We start from the raw sequence: 20,002 nt of genomic DNA on the forward strand, positions 1-20,002 counted from the left end.
TTCCAGTCGATGATGTTGAATTATTTCATGTTCATCAAGCGAGTGTTCTAACATAAGAGCTGGCATGTATCCTTCCATAGTAGAAGGGGCAAAAGGCAAAAATGAATTGTTTTTCAATGATAATTTCTATGGTACTGTTTTTCACTCCTCGGAGAACAAACCGGTGAAGTGATATTCAGAGGTGAGAAAATGCAAAATCCTTTAAGAAATAGACGTTGATGGTAGAAATGGGTCCCTGAGAAAGAAGGAAAACGACCCATCTTTTTGGTCTTCCTTGCTTAGTTCCAGCCAATTTCCAAAACTTGTTGAGTGGGATTTTAAAAAATAACAAAAAACCCCCAAGACTCTAGAGAACATAAGACAAAATCAGTAGGCATCAGATAACAAAATCAGGTTAAAAAACAGAACAAGCCACCCTTGCTGTCCATAGTCTAAATACACATGGTGGGTCTGCCTTGTGGGAGACCGCACTGGAGGGGGTTTCGGTGGGATTCTTCTTTTAAGTTTTGAAATGAGGCACCTAGACAGTGTTTTACCAAGCATAACATGAAATCATCCAGATTCAGAACTAGTTTGAGGAGACAGCAGAACAAACAATTGTATGATACCGCCGGTAACGTCTTTCTACCTTTGATCAGCCTGATGTAGACCGAGCTGCTTTTCTGTTCCTGTTTTTACATGTTGCACATTTCCAGGAGGAGAGATAACAACTTACTAGCAGTTTGCCATGGCAGGAATGCAGCCACTGTAGTTCAAAGTAAGAGGGGGAGTAGGCCAGGGATCTTGGCTTGGGGAAGTCAGCCCACTTCCCACAGGAGGGACGGGAGGGTGGTGGGCAGGAATTGTAGAAGGGGGGAGAGGTGCCGAGCAGGGACAGAGACCTCCAGGGAGGTAATTTTGCAGCTCATGGAAAAAGCAGACACAACCTCTGATGGTGGTGCGGAAAGTCCTATACTCGACCGTATGTTCTCTTTTGCTAATTCCATAGCCTGTTATGTCCTTTCTGGCACTTGCGGAGGAAAGAGAACACTTTTGCTCCCATCTCTCCAGGGGGATGGGGGAAGATTCATTCATACTAAAATTCTCATAAGAAACCTTTTCTCCTGTGGGTTTATCAGAGTCTGACTTGCCAGTCAAATACTTAAAAGTGTAAAAAGAAACAAACAAACGAGCAAAAACCCAAAAACATCTTTTATGTTTTTCCTAAAAAATAGTGTTCAGCTATTTTCACTTTGACCTCCTTCACGCCTATTAAACGGCACTCTCAATAGTAACACCGGTTTTGTGGGCTTCCCTGATGGTGATGTTGATCTCATAACACACTTTATTGAAGCCCAAGATAGCTGGGATATAATTTATTAAGCAATTGTAATCTTTTCCAAAGAGCGTAACATTGTATGCATGTCCTATTTTCACTTTTTTTTTTTTTTTTTGGTCAATTCCTTTGGAAAACAGTGTGGTCTTATGCCTCCCATGTTAACAGAATACATACTACGCTTCAGATTTAGTTTCACTGTGGGGCCCAAAACTTATCTCTGAGGACTCAGCATCATCTCTGTGATTAATAGCACTCCAGCCAGTTCCCGATACACAGAAGTAGTTACTCACCAGTTGTTCCCTGGATATCACGTATTTACTATTGTTGAATACTCACTGTAGAGTACTTATTCTGGCTGGAGGGTTTCTGTCCTGATAAGCCTCTGCAGATGTATTGGTGCTTCAGTTTGATTTCTAGAAAGATGAGAAACCATGTTAGACAAATGGTTTGAAAAAGATTTTGTAGTCTGATAGGGTGCTCAGAAAAAGAATCAGGGCTGTGTAGCATGTGAGTCATAACCGGACCATTACGTAGACATCATCGATGGCCTGCCGTGTAATAGGCACACATCCCCCCTGAGCACTGGTTCACACATCACATCTGATGAGCAACAGAAAAGTCAACGTCACCACTTTACAGCTTGTGTAACCACCCCCCCAAGCCTCTGACATAATACATTACATCAATTTAATTATTTGAGTAATTAAATTTAACTGCCTTAATTAGTGAATTGTCTGGTAAATTACAATTTCCTTTAACACAGTGACTTGTTACATTTGTATTTTTTTTTTGTTTGTTTAAACACATGGGTGTGCTTGCATCATGTCTTTTTGTTCTCGCCACCACCCCTTGTTGCACTGCTCTTCTTTTTCCAAGGGAAGGACCTAGGATACACTTCACGTTGAGGCTTCGTGGGGGAGCAGCAGGGAAAGTATTAGCAGCAGAGGAGGGGAGTCAGATTTTTCCCTTCAGAGTCTCAGAGGTGGGAGGATGTCTCGAGATGGCAAGACAGAGGCGGGAAGACCAGGGAAGGGGTTGTTATGTGCGTTGAGGCAGGAGAGGATGGCCCTATGTCACTCTGGCAGCCATGGGGAAACAGAGATATTGGTGGGTTGGAGGGATTCATTTGACCTTGGTGAGTGCTTGGGCCATGGAGCGGTGAGGGTCAGCCATCAGAGACACTCGGATTTCTGGAGGGGACCTGGGCACCTTGTTCCAGGATCCATATTCAAGCAGAGCTTTGTCTCACTAAATTATGCCCACGTGAAGACCATCATCCTCTTCTCCTGATGTTCCCTGGGCTTGGTCTCGATAAACTGGCTGTTGAGTGGCAGTAGCTGAAAGACACCATCTATATTTTAAACAGTCGCTTCTGCAACATGAATGGGTTCCGCCCCCCCGCCCCCCACCATAGTCATAGCTACAAAATTCTGGGTCATAAAGAAAAGCAAATTGTAAGGCGCTCCTTAATGCTTTGCTACTTGCAAAATAAGATTTCTAGATGAATAGCAATGTAAGGGCTATGTAGGTGGTATTCAGCCCCTTTGCAGAGAAGAAGGAATGCATTTGCACCGCTTTCCTGCCCCTCTGGTGTACGTAAGAGATTGGCTCTGGCTCAGCCTTTCCTAAAAGGAGGATTTTATTGAAACTATTATTATTGTAATATATGAGTTGTGGCCATAAAGTAAGAAAATGGAGTAGAAGATTTTAATGGCATCTCTGAAGTATGTAATATTTTGTCAGTGTCTCTGGTTAGTTAGGAAGACCTTGAACTTAGCATGCTGAGCTCCCTGCACTGTGAAGTCAGCCTGAATTCCTTCTCTCTCCACAACCGAGCCTTTTCAGGCTGTTTAAGAGTAACATCTTCTGTTGAAAAATTATAATTGAAAAGGGGGGGATTGGACATGTGTGTGTTATCTGTTGGGTGAGTACCTCCCACCTCTTCCCTGTAAAAGAAACTCATCTTCTTTTTCTTCCTGCTTCCTTTACCTGATTGTTTTTCTCTCTGAGACTAGGAAAGCAAACCAGAAAATTTTCATAACAGATTTTTTCTCCCTTGGTTCTCTACTGTATGTAAGACGCATGAGATGTGTATAGCAGCTTAATTTCAGGTTAAAAAAATTTTTGTCAGACACACTGGGTACATTATTGAAAAGTAGTAGAGGTTCTAATAACTCAGATATTCCAGGAGAGATGGGCTGCCTGGCTGGCTCAGTCAGTGGAGCATGTGACTTGCTCTTGGAGTCATGAGTTCAAACCCCATGTTGGGCATAGAGATTACTTAAAAGCATTTTCCAGATATTCTGGGAGAGAATAATCCTCACGCTTTGCATAAAATGAGAAGAAGCTCTATCTGGCTATGGGACCTCCAGCAAATAAAAATACTGATGGCACAGATATTCTGAGAAGGGTCCAATGTACTCATTTGTTTTTGTTTTTATTTTTTAAATGTTTTTTATTTTTGAGAGAGACAGAGCATGAGCAGGGAAGGGGCAGAGGGAGAGGGAGACACAGAATTGGAAGCAGGCTCCAGGCTCTGAGCTGTCAGCACAGAGCCTGACGCAGAGCTCGAACCCATGAACCATGAGATCATGACGTGAGCCGAGATCAAGAGCCAGATGCCTAACTGATAGAGCCGCCCAGGTGGTCCCCATTTGTTATTTTTTTAAGTTTATTTATTTTAGTTTTGAGAGAGAGTGAGGGGAGGGGTGTGAAGAGAGGGAAACAGAGAATCTAAAGCAGGCTCCATCCTGTCCGTGTGGAGCCTGATGCAGAACACAGGGCTCAAAGTCACAAACCCAGAGATCATGACCTGAGCCGAAGCCAGGATGCTTAACCGACTGATTCACCAGGGCGCCCCCCCCCCCATGTACTCATTTGTACAGCACTCCAGAGTCTCCTGAAGAGCTTTTACATAATTATCTCTGAGATAAACTATGTTGGTATGATTCCTTCCCTTTTCTGTATGAGAGAGCAGCCTCAGTGACCTTCGTAAGACAAAACTCATGAAATGACAAGCCCGGAGGAGGACCCAGGTCATCCCTAGTTATTTTCCCTACACTGGAGTTTCAGCTGCTGACTTCAGACAAAACTAATGGTTATTTTAACCTTTGAGTACATGGATTATATAGTAATTAAAAATTTTTAAATTTCAAATTTGGTTTCTTTTTCTCTCGAGGAATGATTTGTTACGCTGGTTTCGGAATGTTTTTTGGAGAGTAGACTTTAGAGAAACTTATCCTGCTCCCAGAGAGCCTTGTGTTGTCGTCCGTTGGGAACAAAGCCTCTTTAGGCACCATCTGCATGCACAGGGCTCCACTGCTCCAGCTCATACAGCAGGGGAAAGTGACACAACTCTATTTACCAAGCTGATCAGGGATTTTTATTTTTTTTTGTTTAGAAATTTTTTTTGAGGGGCGCCTGGGTGGCTTCGTCGGTTGAGCATCCGACTTTCGCTTAGGTCATGATCTCGCTGTTCGTGGGTTCGAGCCCCGCGTCAGGCTCTGTGCTGGCTGCCAGCTCAGAGCCTGGAGCCTGTTTCGGAGTCTATCACTCCCTCTCTCTCTGACCCTCCCCTGCTCACGCTGTCTCTCTCTCTCTCTCCTGGAAATAAATAAAAACATTAAAAAAAAATTAAAATTTTTTTGAATATTTATTTTTGAGAGAGAGAGAGACAGAATGCGAGCAGGGCTTGGGGCGGGGAGCAGAGAGAGAGGGAGACACAGAATATGAAGCAGGCTGCAGGCACTGAGCTGTCAGCACAGAGCCTGATGCGGGGCTCGGACTCATGAGCTAAGAGATCATGACCTGAACCAAGGTTGAATGCTTAACTGCCTGAGTGAGACACCCAGGTGTGATCAGAGCTTTTTAAAATGTACATCCCAACCCAGTAATGGTCTGTGGAATCAAATTGATGGGTTGTAATCAGCATTAAAAAATTAGTAATAAAGCAGAATAGAATGGGAAAGTATCCAAGTATATTGCAAAACGCAAGGGTAAGCATTATTGTTTCCATTTGGTGCACTAACACACACACACACACACACATGTATTTTACATATATGTGGGTGTGTACCCATGTGTGTGTCAAATGGAAACAAAAGTTTAAAGAGTCTAATGTAAAATGTATGTCTTCCTTTAAAAAAATATTTTTTAATGTTTTATTTCTGAGAGAGAGAGCATGAACAGGGGAGGGTCAGAGAGAGAGGGAGATATAGAATCTGAAACAGGCTCCAGTCTCTGAGCTGAAGTCAGACACTTAACCAACTGAGCCACCCAAGTGCCCCAAAATGTATGTCTTCTTATGGAGCTCAGTGGCATTAGTTAAAAATTTCAAACTTATCAAAGTTGAAACAAGTAAACTTATTAAAGTGTTAACTGTTTAGACAGGGTAGGTCATACTATACTTTGTGTTTAGGAGAACAGCACCAGTTATAAGCCAAACGGTGCTTTTTGCACAGCGCTGAAGCAGAAGCACGGAGAGAACTTGGTGGTGGAGACAACCGCTCTCCTGTTGTGGTTGCGCGGCGACAGGGCAGTTCTGTCCGGAAGACTCCCTGCATTCCTGAAACGGTGTCTCCTGCAAATCGACCCGGCCCTGGAGGTGTGGTCAGCAGATGGAGGCAATCCACAGATGTGGATCACACACCTGCTCCATGCGACGCCCTGTCTCTTGTTTTATGGGAAGCACAGAAAGCCCAGTGAAGGAAGGGATTTACGATTTCGGAGTCCCCATGGTCTAGGACCATGACTCAAAATAGATTTGTGAGCAATTAAAAATGCACAAGTTTAACTTCCTTGGGCAATAACTGTTGTTCAAAAGTGGGTCTTTAAAAAAATTTTAACATTTATTCATTTTTTGAGAGAGAGAGAGACCGCGTGAGTGGGGGAGAGGCGGAGAGAGAGGGAGACACCGAATCCGAAACAGGCTCCAGGCTCTGAGCTGTCAGCACAGAGCTTGACACGGGGCTCAAACCCACAAATTGCAAGATCATGACCTGAACTGAAGTCAGACGCTTAACCGACTGAGCCCCATGGGTGCCCCAAGAGTGGGGTCTTCTAAGGAGTGAAGAGAACTCTTCCAACAGCCCTTACTGAGCGCCCCAGGCCAGTGTTCTGTGAAGCATGGATGTTCTGTTCCAACACCGCCCTCCATTGGGTTCCTACCTGGGTCTCCTGCACAGTGGGTCCCACACAAGCTGCTCGGGTGACACAGCTTAGCTGGGTGGTGTCTGAGCGGTTGGCATTTGCTACGTAATTTGCTATCCTGGTAAGGCAAGTCCAGCCAGCAGGGCCATCAAGGGAAACAGTAGCAGTCTGCATGCAGATTCACTTCCTGAGCCCCACACGTTCCACCTTTCCCCCTGTGGTGATGCAACATCTGTACGGTGCATGCCCAAAGGATGCTTGGATTGCATCAGCTGGCTGCCTGGTCAGATACACCGTGCCGTGCAGGTCAGGACCGTGATGAGCAGCAAGGGCATCACAAGGCCAAACAGACTTTCAAAGCTTCTAAGAACATTTCAGTGGAATCTCTGACCTGTTTCCATGAGAGAAACTTTAAAGAGAAAACATCGTTCCTCTTCATCAGAATTCTCCTCTGAGGGAAAAGGGGCTTAAACAGTTTACGTTTTGTAGGAAGAAAGAAAGCGCAGAAGCCAATTAAAAAAAAACCAAAACTCTTACCCATACTAGTTGGCTGAATTCTTTAGGTCTGGTTTTCTTGGCAAGTCTATGCCATTATCTGTTACTGCTTGGTTAATGGCTAAGGTCATCTCCAGTTTTAAACATCGGTTTTCAACAGGAGCTAATTCTCCCTCCCCTCTGCCCATCCAAAGAACTTCTCATACCTCACTGACTCACTTCATCTGTATCCCTAACGTGTGGCTCCTGCCACTTATTTTCTGGAACTTGCATTTCTTTCAGCATGAATCTTTTAGTAAGAATGGCTTTCCAAAGTTTTGGTCTGAGGGACTAACTTCACTGCCTTAGGAACCTGTTGAGTGCACGGTCGTTGAGAAGAAAACTTACTAGGCACCTTGTGGCATCAAGAAACAGTGAAGGCAGCCAGGTCGGGTGATGGATCGTGTTTGTTATTTTAACATCGTTGCCTGATGTCTTTGCTCAGGAGACAGATGATCACATTGGGGTGAGCAAAGTTTAGGCTCTCGGCCTCTGGAAACCCAAGGGGGCTTCCTAAAACGGTAGCAGTCTGAGGCTGATTTGCATTTCCAGAAAGCAATGCATTCCACAAATGATCTTTAAAGAATTCCTAGGAACATTCTGGCCTGTCCCTGCATACAGTTTCATCAGAAATCTAGTGCAAGGTCACTAGATTTTGCTGGTTGAGGTTTTTGTTTTTTTTTTTTCCATTTTGATGAAGTTGTGTAAAAGGGGAAAGAAATATTTCTAGGATTTAAAATATACACTGATGACACTGCTGATTGGAATGGCAGATTTTTCCTTGGGAAACAGACCCCTCTGCAGCCCAGGTCTGTACTCACTCTAGGGCACAAGCATGAAGGAGGTTATCCATTCTATCCATCACTGGGGACAGCTGATTAGGACCACATGGCGAGAGTTTAGAGAAGAGTAGCTTTAACTCTTATCCATTCTCCTTTCCAGCTCTGTGAAACTTTGATAGAAGGCCTTCTTGGTATCTTTAGGCCCTGACATTTCACATTTCCTTTCTAGAAACCTATTTGTCATTAGACACCAGGGGTCTTGGGCCATAGAAAACACATGTGATCGGGACAGAAGCCACTTATGTTGCTAGATTTGTTGACAGTCAGGAGCACTGTATCCTCTTCCCTTAGCCCCTGCCCCAGACCTTGGGTTCACCTAGCATATTCCTAGGAATTCAACCTTAGCACTTGATGGTACCTGCCAAAAGTTTGGGCCATTCCTTCAGAAAGAGAGCGTTTCCTGACACTCCCTAGGCTCCCTACCAGAAAGTTTTGGCTTGCTAAGCTTTGCTAGAAACTATACAATTGTATATCACCAGGCATCGAGTACAAGTACATAAATAGTAAAAAATAATCAGAATGAACATAGTCTTGAATGAGCCATTTGGACACAACCTATGACTGGGAAGTTAACAACTGAGGTATGATCATGAAATCGCAGGATGGCAGTGAAATCCAAAGGCGGTAACATTGATCATACCCTCTCATTTTCCTTCTACATTCAAGAAGTGTGGAAAACGGTACATCAGAACTTTATGGTTTTAAGGATTTTAAAAAATCTCCTTTAAGTAATCTTTTAGGAAAAACGAACAAGGGACTTTTTCCAGGAGAAATCCCCTTAAGCTGAAAAGGCTTTAAGTTTCTGACATTTTGTAACTTTCTTTAACAATGATAACAAAATGCCTGCCCTGCCTGGAGACCAAGAGGTCTGTTTTGATCTTTATGGTCCTTGCAGTTCTGATATGGCTAAGTTTTCCTTTACTATTTAAAAGATGCATCGTTCTGTCATCTGTCGCATTCTTGCTGGTTTACACATTGGCATCCTCCTGGCTCACTGATTCTGCTACTTGAAGTTGGTGACTTACTAAGGCCGTAAACACTCTCCCTCCTTGAATGTCAACCATGTCAACAACATGCTCTGATTCTGATTAGGTTCAAATCCTTGTTCGGATTCATGCTAAGTCCTTGACTTTGTACAAATTCCTTAGTAAGAGCAATGGTGAACTGTGAGGGCTTGCTCTGCTGGACGCCGTGCTAATAAGCACGTTGCCCATGGTAAAGCCCTGTGAGCGGCGCTGTCATTTTCATGTCCGTTTCACAGAAGGGCCGAGTAACTTGCTCACGTAAGTCCTGTGTCTAGTACATGGTAGAGAAGGCAACAAAGTGCTTGCCCTTCACCACCTCTAACAGTTGGGAGTTGGTACCTGTGAACTTGCGAGCCGAGGGCGGAACGTTGAGTTTTAGTGATTGGCCTGCAGTGTGCACCATTTGAGTGCTCCTGAGCCTCAGCCTCCTTACCTGTAAAATGGGAAGAATACTACTTCTGGTGGTGTTAGGAGATTAAATGAGATAATAGACATAGCACTGTGCCTGCAGTTAGAATCAGTCGGCAGTAATGACTCTGTGTGAAAGGCACCGTGATGGGCTGAGTTGAAATCACAGAGATGAGGCCCTCAACCCTCCAGGCACCTATAATTGTTCAGGCAAACGAAATAGGTTACGATGAGCCAACAGCAAAGCATTATGGGAAAGAGCAGTAAGAGGAACACAGGCCAGGGCCGCTCTGCCTGGGCTGCTCGCCCCCTTCCCATGCCTCCCTCCAGCTCTTCTGTACCAGCAGGTCTCCAGTGACTTTTCAGGTCTCAAGTTAAACACTCCCCCTTCTGGCAACCTCCTCGGGGTCCCCTGAACTAGGGTTGGTACTTCTGCCCCATTCATTTCACATGGGACTCCCCTCTCCCAGCCTCCGGGAGAAGCTTCGGCACCCAGCGCGGGGTCCGGTGACAGGAGGTGTTCGAGAATGTTCGCTAAATAGAAGAAACAAACATGGGATTTTTCAGTTCCATGAGCCTCCCGCCCCCACCCCTCAGCTCCTGGACTTCAGTGAGGACATTGAGGGCATGCCGAGCAAATGAGTAAAATCTTGGGAGCAAAACTCAACTATCATGTGACAGAATCATGATCCAAAAAATCTCCTACAGACAGAATAACGAGCTGGGATTAACAAAATGAGATGTGACAGTAATGAGTGTCAGGGACTCTGTGTGGCTTGCAAAACCCACTAGCTGCCTTAGGTCCATCTGGGGGAGGCTGTGGCCGAATAAGCACGCGTGAGGGAGACCCCACATTGGCCACAGCAACGAATCCAGTCTCAGGCTGCGTTAATAAGTACATGGCCTTCAGAATAAATGTGATGCCAGTTTTACTTATCTCCATTGGCAAGGAACAACCGAAGAAAGGAACTGAAATATTTAAAGAAGTAAAGAATTGCATGGGGAAAATAGGAGGCACTCTGTGATAGACTCTTTCAAAGTTTTCTTATATGAGGAAGAGACCAAGCTTCTTCAGCCTGATGACCCTAGATGGCAGAACTGCTATCTAAGAATGAAAGAAGTCAAGATAAGCAGCTTGCACTTGACATACGGAAACACGTTCCAACATCAAAAACTATCCAAAATGAAGTGTTTCAGGATATGGGGAGTTCCCCCTGTGCCTAGGCATTCACATACAGGACAGGTGCCCACTTGGTGGCTTTGGACGAGATGAGGCCTTAGGGTCTTCCTGTTGAGACTCACTGGGGACTTTGTGTGCGTCACTATCGTTTATTGATACCTGGCTCGAGTTCATTAATGTGCTTCATCCAAGCCACTCAATGCGATAAATTCCATTAGAAGGTCTCCTTTTAAAGAAAAGTTGGAGAAATTTGATACTGGGCTCAAGGTTGCATACGTTGTAAGTTACTGAGGCAGGCTTTGGACCCAGATCAGGGCGAGGTGGGGGTGGACTTCGAAGTCCCCTCTCTTTCCAACATGACCTTGCCCAGGCTTCTGCCCTAGCCCCCTCGGAACTTTGTGTGCAGTGTAAACCGGGGTTGGGGGGAGGCGGAGTGTGGTGCAGGGCTGCAAACTGCAAGCGTGTGGGCCAGATTCGGCTGACATACGTTTTGATTGGCAGGCGTAGGGCTTTTGGCTGCCAGTACTTAATAATTAGAGGAGTTCACGTAAAAACCTGATTCCCTACTTATCTTTACAAACTGGAAATTAGCCATCCTGGCCCCTGTTCCACTTGGCAACAGCTGGCTGCACCAAGCAAGGATTGCCTCTCTCGGACCTGGTCCCCACGCTCTCCCACGGCAGCCTTCTGGCTCTCTCATCCTGCTTCTCCGTTTGCCTTTCCTGCCCAACCCCCAGAGGGAGGTCAGTGTGCCACGCCCGGGGGGAACATTTCAAGTGAATGGATGGCAGATCGTAAGTTTGGGTACAGGGGAGTGCTTGCTGCGTTTTCTAGATGAGGAAGGCGAGACCAGAGAGTCCCGCAGTGGGCGGGAGGGAACAGAGCCCTGGCTGCTGACTCCGTGTGCCCAGGGCTGTGGATGGAATGTCAGGCTGTTAGCTGCTCCCTAGGAGAACCCGTGTCCTGGCTGGAGATGACTGTGCCCAGGCTCCCCCTATACTTGCTGGGTGTACCCTTGGAAGGAATTCCAGCTTGAGCCTCCATAAAACAGGACTTTCTCTGACTGCTCTGGGTTGGGACGGTGCCGTCAGAGACGACCACAGGATCACTGGCGCCTTACAGCAGAGAGAGCTAACTAGGCTGGATTTTAATAGCGAGAATTCCTTATCAGGCTGTTGTTTTGTGTTTTTAAGTTCTGCCAGAGGATCCGTGTTCCCCCTGTGTCTGTGCCACCATTTCTCCCATCCGGTTGGATATTTGAAGGTGGTCTTGTTCCCGAGCCATTCAGGAGGGTTCGGGCCAGATTTTGATTTGGTGGAGAGAGAATGGTCTAGAATCAGGAAACCTGAACGTAGTTTTGGCCCAGCCATTAGTAGTATTCCTGTGCTTGTGGGAAGGTGTCTCCTTCTCTCAGAGGCCTCAGTTTCCTCCTCTTTAACATGAGAGACCGGGAGAGGATATCTTAAAAGCCTCTTAACAGTTTTGCAGTTTGATGATTCAGAACTGGGAATAACACGGCTTGGGACAATGGCCAAGACCTTGGCAGTAGAAGAAAGAGTCACAGTGGTCCTCCAGAGCTCCGTGCTTGTCACTCCTCTCTCCTTCAGTTCTGTTTCATTTCTTTCCTTCCCTCCATTTTTCCTTCCTTCCATCTTTCCATCTGTCCTTCCTCCCTTCATCCGTCTAACTTCCTTCCTTCCCTCCTTCCCTACTCTTCTCTTCTTTCTTCCCTCCCTCTCTGTCATTCTCTTTTCCTTTTCTTTCCTTTTCGAGATGCTTCAGTTGATCAAGATGAAGAGCTGACTGAGGTCATTCATTTGGTGAACCCAGAAATCAACTACGCAGCAATGGGGTGCCTGGGAGGCTTAGTCGGTTAAGCGTCCAACTTTCACTTAAGTCATGATCTCGCGGTTCGTGGGTTCCAGCCCCGCGTCGGGCTCTGTGCTGACTGCCAGCTCAGAGCCTGGAGCCTATTTCAGAGTCTGTAGCTCCCTCTCTCTCTGACCCTCCCATGCTCACGCTGTCTCTCTCTCTCTCTCCTAGAAATAAAAATTAAAAAAAAAACAAACAAACTACACAGCTTTGTGTGAACACTCAGTCAGCAGGGTTCCAGGGAAGCCTGGGACCTTCTTGCCTTCCTAGATCTTGTGCTGTGGTCAAGATTGCCATCTACCCAGCACTCCACTCTTATTTAGATCTTCAGCTGACTTATCTAGATCTTAGCTGTAATTTTTAAAGAATGATAGTCCTATTCTCCTGTAAGGCAGCATTTAGTACTTTTCCTGTTATCAATCTGAAAATTTCTGTGTAGGGGAAGTATATGCATTGATCATACAGCTAGACTATAGTGTAAGGACCTTGAGTCACGGACTATGCTTTAGGCACAGTGCTGGGTGTATGACGCGTCCCGATTTCACCTTTTTTCTTGCTTCACCTGATATCTTCTCCATAAACATTGGCTGGCTGTATGTATCCCATGTGCCCAGCCAGTGCCGGACACTGGGCTGAGATGGTTGATTACCCTGATCTACTGCGAGCCACCCATGTGTCATGGAGCAAGTTTATAGAAATGCAGGAGGAAGGAGTTAGGGTTGGTGCTAAATTATAGCTGAGGTTTTATGATGTTCATTTGGAAAATCAGGATAACTCGCCAAGAAATACTTTTTAATTTTTTTAATGTTTATTTATTTGAGAGAGAGAGAGAGAGTGCAAGCAGGGGAAAGGCAGAGAGAGAGGGAGAGACAGGATTTGAAGCAGGCTCCAGTCTCTGAGTGGTCAGTACAGAGCCTGATGTGGAACTCGAACTTGTAAACCATGAGATCATGACCTGAGCCGAAGCTGGATGCTTAACCAGCTGAGCCACCCAAGTGCCCCTAGGAAATACTTAGAACTATAATCCTCAAGACACAATAGTCAAGTGACTTCCCCTCTTGATGAAGGCAGAGATGTTTCACGGTGTTCCCTGCTGACCTGGGGCTGCTAAGGGGAACGGAAGGACATATTTACAATCAGGATGACTTTGCCACAGGGGAAAATTCCATTTTTCTTGAGTGGCCCACCCGGATGCAAAGGGGAGTGGGAGAGAAAGGTTGCAAGTACCTATAACATGAAGAGTTTGTACTGGACAATCTCCAGGAACTAGTCCAGCTCAGAAGACAGTGCGTCCTGTTTCTAGGAGCCCAAAGTCCTGTTTTCTTTCAAAGTAAGGTTTTTGAGATCTAATGTACATACCCTACCCATTTTAAAGTGTATGATTTAATGGTTTTCAGCATTTTGACAGATCTATGCAGCCATCAGCACAAGTTTAGAATATTTCATTATCTCAGTAATATCACCATTTAACCCCCTTCCCTCCTCCTGAAGCCAGCAATAATCTACTTTCTGTCCTTCTAGACTTGCCTCGTCTGGATATTTCATATGAATAGAATAATAAAATATGTGGCATTATTATTAAATATGTAAATATATGCTGGAATTTTTCACTCAGTTTCAAAGTTTATCCATGTTAATGTTGGATCACGTATCAGCATTTCATTTCTTTTTGTTGCTGGATCATGTCCCACAGTGTGGCTCTACACATTTTAGCTATCCGTTTATCAGTAGATGGACATCTGAGTTGTTCCCACCTTTTGGCTCTGACATTCATTCACAAGGTTTTGTATGGACATAGTTTTCATTTTCTTGGGACGATCCCCAGGGGAGGAATTGCTGGGTCATATGGTAACTCTGTGTTTCACCATATGAAGAAATGCCAGACTGTTTTTCCGAAGTGGCTGCACCATTTTACATTCCCACCAACAGTATATGCGCGTCCAAATTTCTCCAAATCCTGGCCAGAACTTGTTATTGTGGGCTTTTAAAAATTATTATTATAGCCATCCTTCTGGGTATGAAACGGTATCTCATTGTAGTTTGGATTTATTTTACTGATGACTCATGGTGTTGAACATCTTTTTTATGTGCTGAGTAGCCGTCTCTTTGGAGAAATGTCTATTCAGAGCCTTTTTCCAGGCTATTTAAAAAACAGCCTTTTTAATTAGGCTATTTCCCTTTATTATTGAATTGTAAGCATTCATCAGTTTCATTATTAATATTAGATTAATATATTAATATAATTATATATTATAAGTATGTTTAATATCATCTAGCATATAATATAGTTCTATATGTTATAGACATATCTATATGTGTAGGTTTTAATATATTCTAGATATGTATTAATATGTTCTAGATATTCTAGATACAAGTCCCTTGTCAGATCTATAATTTGCAAGTATTTTTTCTTATTCCATGGGATCTTTTCACTTTCTTGATAGTATTGTTTGAAGTACAAAAGTTTTACATTTTGATGGAGTACAATTCATCGATTTTTTTTTCTTTTGTTGCTTGTATCGTGTAAGAATCCAACGCTAAACCTGAGATCACGAAGCTTTACCTCTATGGCTCCTTTTAAGAGTTTTATAATTTTGGTTTTAACATTTAGGTCTTCGATCCATTTTGAGGGAATATCTGTGTATGGTGTGATGTAAAGGTCCAACTCCATTTCTTTGCGTGTGAAGTTAACTCCAGCATCATTTGTTGAAAAGCCTATTCTTTTCCCATTGAATGATCTTGGCACACTTGGCACCCTTGCCAAAGCTCAATGGACCATAGACTCATTGACTTATTCTGGAGTCTGAGCTCTATTCCATTGATCTATGTGTGTGTCCTTATGGCTGTTAAGGACATTGTCTTAATTCCTGTTGTTTATAGGTGTGGTAGTAACTTCTGAAATTGAGAAGTGAAAGCCTTGCAGCTTTATTCTTCTTTTTCAAGATTATTTTGGCTACTCTGGGTCCTTCGCAATTTTGAAGTTTAGAATCAGCTGGAATGCTGATAGGGAGTGCATGGAATCTATAGACTAACTTAGGGAGGATTGCCATCTTTTTAAAAAATTAGTTAACATACACTGTAGTCTTGGCTTTAGGAGTAGAACCCAGTGATTTATCTCTTACATAAGACACCCAGTGCTCATCCTGAAAAGTGCCTCCTTAATGCCCATCACCCATTTATCCCATGTGCCACTCCCCTCCCCTCCAGCAACCCTCAGTTCTCTGTATTTAAGAGTCTCTTATGGTTTGCCTTCCTCACTATTTTCGCCTTCCCTCCACCTACGTTCATCTGTTGAGTTTTTCATATTTCACATATGAGCAAAATCATGTATCTGTCTTTTTTGACTGACTTATTTTGCTTAGGATAATACACTCTAATTCCATCCATGTTGCAAATGGCAGGATTTCATTCTTTTTCATCGCTGAGTAGTATTCCACTGAATATGTATACCACATCTTCTTTATCCATTCATCAGTCAATGGACATTCAGGTTCTTTCCATAATGTGGCTCCATCTTAATGATATCAATCCATGAACGTGGGATGTTTTAAGATTTTATTTGTATCTTTAAATTTCTTCCCACAATGTTTTTATAGTTTTCAAAGTGTAAGTTTTACACTTCTTGTGCTAAACGTATCCCTAAGTACTTTATTCTTTAGATGCTGCTATAAATGGAATTGTTTTCTTAATTTCATTTTCAGATTGTGCATTGCAAGTATACAGAAATAGAATTCATTTTTGTATATTGATCTTGGATCAATTACTGTCAATTACTAGTTCTAATAGTTTTTTTTTTAGTGAATTCCTTAGGATTTTCTAAATATAAGATTATGTCATCTGAAAACAAATTTTACCTTTTATTTCTTCTTGCCTAATTGTGCTGGCTGGAATATTTATTGCATTATTCATGATAGCCATTGAGCCTCTAGTGCAGTGTTGAATAGAAGTAGTGAGGGAAGATGACCTTGTCTCGATCCTAATCTTAAGGGGAAAGAATCCAGTATTTCATCATTAGTATGACATTGGTTGTTAGGTTTTGTTTTGTCTTGTTTTGTTTGTTTTTGCAGATGCCCTTAGCAGGTTGGGGAAGTTCTCTTCTGTTACTGGTTTGTTGAGTATTTTTGTCGTGAGACAGGTTTGGATGTTGGCAAATGCTTTTTCTGCATCTATTGAAATGATCCTGTGCCTTTTGTTTTTTTATTCTACTGATATGGTAAATTAATGGCATTGACTTTTAGATCTTAAACCAATCTTGCATTCCTAGAACAAATCCTGCTTAGTTACGATGTATAAGTCTTTTTATATGCATTCAATTTGCTAGTGTTTTGTTGAGGTTTTTTGTTTCCACATTCACAAAAGATATTGATCTGTGGTTTCCTTGTAATGTCTTTGGTTTTGGTATCAACATAACACTACCCTCATCGAATGAACTGGAATGTTTTCCCTTTTGTTTTAGAAAAGTGTTTTGAAGAATTGGTATTAGTTATTTAACTGTTTGATAAAATTCACTTGCCATTTGGGCCTGGGCTTTTCTTTGTTGGTAATATTTTGGATACATTTCAATCTCTTATTATAGATCTATTTGAGTTGTCTATTTCTTGTTGCGTTAGTTTCTGTAGTATATGTCTTTCTAGGGACTCGTCCATTTCATATTATTGAACTTATTGGCAAACAAGTACGATATTCCTTTATAATGCTTTTTTTTTTTTTTTTTTAGTAATTTAGACATTTAGTGATGTGTGCTGTTTCATCTCTGATTGCTTAATTTGTCTTCTCTTTTGCTTGTCTTGGCTCGTCTGTTTAAAGGTTTTCCAGTTTGTTCATCTTTTCAAAGAACTAGCTCTTGGTGTCACAGATTTTGCTCTACCATTTTTCTGTTCTCTATTTCATGAATTTCTACTCTAATCTTTGTTCTTTCCTCCCCCCACTCCCCACCCCCACCCCGCTCCCTTTAGGTTTAGTTTGCTGTTCTTTCCCTGGGGTTCTAAGGTGGAAGAGTGGGTTATTGATTTGAGATCTCTCTCCTCTTCAATGTAGGCATACAACTATAAATTTCCCTCCACACAGCTATAAATTTTAGTTCCATCTCATAAGTTCTGGAATGTGATGTCTTCATTTTCATTCATCTCAAGGTATTTTTAAATTTCCCTTTTGATTTCTTCTTTGGTTCATTTGCTGGCCAGGAATGTGTTGTTTAATGTGTGAGTCTCGCAAGTTTCTTGCTGTGACTGATTTCTATTTTCATTCCACTGTAGTTGGAGAACACACTTTGTATTATTTCTATCCTTTTAAATTTGTTGATGTTTTGTTCCATTGCCTAGCATACAATTTAGCCTAGAGAATGTTCCCTAGGAACTCAAGAATGTACTTGAGAAGAATGTATATCCTACTATGATGGATGGGATCTCTTAGAGGTATCTGTTCGGTCTAGTTGGTTAGTAGTGTTGTTCAAGTCCTCTTATTTCCTTTTTGATTTTCTGTCTGGTTATTCTGCCATTATTGAGAGTTGTATATTGAAATCTTCATCTGTGATTGTTGAGTTGTCTATTTCTGTCTTCATTTCTGTCAGTTTTTGCCTCCTGTATTTTGGTCCTCTGTTGTTAGTTGCATATGTTTATAATTATTATATCTTCCTGATAGATTGACCCCATTTTTACTATAAAGTGTCCTTCTTTGTCTCTAGTAACAGTTCTTGTTTTAGAGTCTATTTGATTTAAAATTAACACACCTACTTCAGCTTTCTTCTGGTTACTCTAAAGCTCTGCTTTCAATTTTCAAAGACTCTGATGGGCACTATAACTCAGTGAGGAAATTACCTCCCCCCTCCTGACTTTTTTTTCCCCTCATGTTTCAAATGAAATACTTTGCCAGTCAACCACTTCTCCATGGGCACTGAGTATGGTCCACAACATGAAGACCTGTGTGATATGAAAATTCTTGTGTCTAGATAGAGCCCTTTTCATGCGATTGGTTAATCCTCCTCACTTCATCCCCAGTAAATTAAAATCACATCCTCTTTTAAAATAATAAGGGGTCCTCATGACCAGGACTTAGAAGTAAGGAGCCAGAAATGAAAGGAAATCAGGAAAAATTTCCTAAAATCACACGAATAAGAAGATACTCGGAAATAAGATGTTTACTCTTGAGCTCCTCTTCAAGTCTGAAAAGCTTCCCTGAATTCTTTGGGTCCTTCAATTGCTCTGAACCCAGTGGAAGAATTCCCAGGTGATGCCGGTGGGAATGGAGTGGAATGAGGGTGGCATGTCGGTGTCTCTGTATGTGCCTTAATGTGCCAGACGAGGACAGATTTCAAAAGGGGAAAAAAAAACGTGTTTAAAAAATAGATGTAACACCATTCAGAGCAAGGGTCCCTGTTTGATCTTTGCCCATGTCTGAGCCCGCTCGTCCTGAAAGATGATCACCCAGATAACTCGCATTGGATGAGAAGACCTCATATTCTGTGCCAGTTTCCTGGCACTGCTTTGAGCTCTGCAGGCTCAGAGGGGAGGGTGGCGTGACCTCTACCTAGCCGTGTGTTGGCCTGAGTCCCTGGTGACAGTGTGTCTGCACTGCCAGGGCACCGACGGCCTTTGGAGCAGCTCTTCCTCACTCAACAACCAGCCAATTTGGTGTCAGGAAAGCACTCTGCAGTGCTGGCTGGGTTTAGAAGTCATTTTTAATTTTGTGACCAAGACAAATGTGTCCTTTGGGAGTTATAAGTGGTTTTACTGGTGATATTAATGGAAGCGTGACCTCTTCTGTATCTATGGTCCTACAAAACAAAAAATGTTTGTCTTAGAGTATGTCAGGCAAGTTCATTCTTAGCCCTTCCTTGAAGCAAATTGCAGAGGAAGTATATGCTATTAATAAGCTCGGAGCATATTGTGTGCGTGTGTCCGCGCGTGTGTGTATATCCACGGTCATAAGCCAGTTTGCAAACACACTGGATTTCAATGCTGCTGTTGACTCGATACAAATGATGTGTCTTGAATTGTGGTACTGACACAAAGCATTGAAGTTTAGGACAGAATGCCGATCTTGGTATTGGCTTTTAAAGGCCAATAGCTGTAGTAAAATCAAGTGTTGGGCGATCCAAAGTGACAAAAGGAAAAGGAGAAATTCAAAGGCACAGTGAATTTACCTTTTCTGTTTTCATGTGGGATTGGCATTCATTAGCCTCGAAATGACTACGCCGATGTTTACTGTTTCCTGCACAAACTTTTTATGCCAGTGTCCTTTGTTGAAAATAGTTGCTTAAGGAGACAGCAAATTAAATGTGAAGGATTTACAGTTTAGTTACATGAATTAAACCATTTCCTGGTGTTTGTGTTTACCTTGGGACTCACAAAGGAGACAAAAATATAGACTCACAGGAGGAAGGAAAGGAATGATCAAATCCCAATAGTTTCTGCCTGAAAGTCTAGCTCAGCAACTTTATTTAGGGGAGGAATTTTGTGCTGATAAGTGAATCTTTGTCTCTGCATAATTAACTTTTCCTCTCTGTATATGTCGCTACACCCACTGAGCTCTCCCGGTAGAAATATAATATTAGCTGTGTGGTTAAGGTCTCACTCTTTTGTGCAAAACTAAAACAAATCCAATGCAGAATTGATTATCTTCCTCAAGTAAAAATGGGTGCTGCCTTATGCTTTGAGACTTACATTCACTAATTCAA

At 42.8% G+C, this 20,002-nt stretch overlaps 1 protein-coding gene across 6 annotated transcripts in view; it reads left to right on the plus strand.

Annotated features, from left to right (window-relative positions):
* Positions 1-20,002, plus strand: part of FLT1 (fms related receptor tyrosine kinase 1) — a 182,002-nt gene that overhangs the window by 31,629 nt on the left and 130,371 nt on the right. The gene's annotated exons all lie outside the window — the stretch shown is intronic.

This window comes from Hyaena hyaena, unplaced genomic scaffold (genome assembly GCF_003009895.1).
Source record: "Hyaena hyaena isolate Hyena2069 unplaced genomic scaffold, ASM300989v1 scaffold_11, whole genome shotgun sequence".
NCBI classification, from domain to species: domain Eukaryota; kingdom Metazoa; phylum Chordata; class Mammalia; order Carnivora; family Hyaenidae; genus Hyaena; species Hyaena hyaena.